The 996-nt window shown below is 31.2% G+C and overlaps 1 long non-coding RNA gene across 1 annotated transcript; it reads left to right on the forward strand.

Moving 5' to 3' along the window:
- The first annotated feature begins 386 nt into the window (after positions 1-386).
- Positions 387-702, forward strand: LOC136808806 (uncharacterized). Its single transcript, XR_010846950.1, has 2 exons — positions 387-463; positions 621-702. It is a non-coding gene; the product is annotated as an uncharacterized lncRNA (long non-coding RNA).
- Positions 703-996: the final 294 nt, after the last annotated feature.

The raw sequence follows: 996 nt of genomic DNA on the forward strand, positions 1-996 counted from the left end.
ACTGGGACCTGAACCTTACTGAAAAGTGAGAGGACCTAAAACTTAGGGGGGACCTAAATTTGTTGGGGGGACCTAGAACCCCATTCGGAGCCATGATAAAAGTGAGATGAAAAGAGTTTTTATTGACATACTGTAATGTTGCATGATTTTATAATGATTGACATGGTATACAAATTTCTTCCAGAGATAATCTTTAGAAACATTTCAGATTAAAGGAAGCCAAATGAAAATATTATTTAAAAAATCCTTGAATTGAAGTTATTATTTTTCTTGTTATATTCTTTTCTAAATTTGGGGAATGGTTTGTAAATATATATAACACTCTTAGTGGTTGTAATAGTTGAATTAAGTAACCTTAATTTATTGTATATATGTTTTCTTCTTTTAGGTAAAAGAAAAAAACATGGCTGATAAAATAATTGCTGCCCCCAAAATTACTGAAAAAGGCTTCATTGCAATGAAGGTAATAAATAAATTATATATTGTTCAATTTCTTTCAAAACTAAGTCTTTCAAAACTAAATCGACCTTATTATTTAACATTTTTTTAATGTTGGAGACAAGAAGTTGAAACGTATAAGTTGGTTTCTTTAAATACAGTATATGATTTTTCTCTTACAGATTTGTCCGAAATGCACGAAGAAGATTGGGGTGGCATCTAAAAGTTGTGCCCACTGTGGCCACATTATAACAAAAAAAGAAAGTCAGGTAAAAGAACGAAGTGGGACGATAAATGCATCGAGAAGAAAGGGGGACATAAAAAAGATCGTAAGTTTTCCAAACAGCATTTTTATCTCACTACCCAAAGTTTGTCTTCTATCTATGCATGTAAACTGGTTTGTCAATGAATTTGTCTTGCATGTTCGTATTGTTTTGGTCTACGGTAGATTGTATATTTATTAATTTCTTGATACACAGTAACTGACAAAGAGGTAATTAGCTATTTTTTATTGTCAGTGTCACTTTTTAACAAACATAAAAGTACTGGGCAAGAAGG

This window comes from Clytia hemisphaerica, unplaced genomic scaffold (assembly GCF_902728285.1).
Source record: "Clytia hemisphaerica strain Z4C2 unplaced genomic scaffold, Clytia hemisphaerica genome assembly, whole genome shotgun sequence".
In the NCBI taxonomy this organism is placed as follows: Eukaryota; Metazoa; Cnidaria; class Hydrozoa; order Leptothecata; family Clytiidae; genus Clytia; species Clytia hemisphaerica.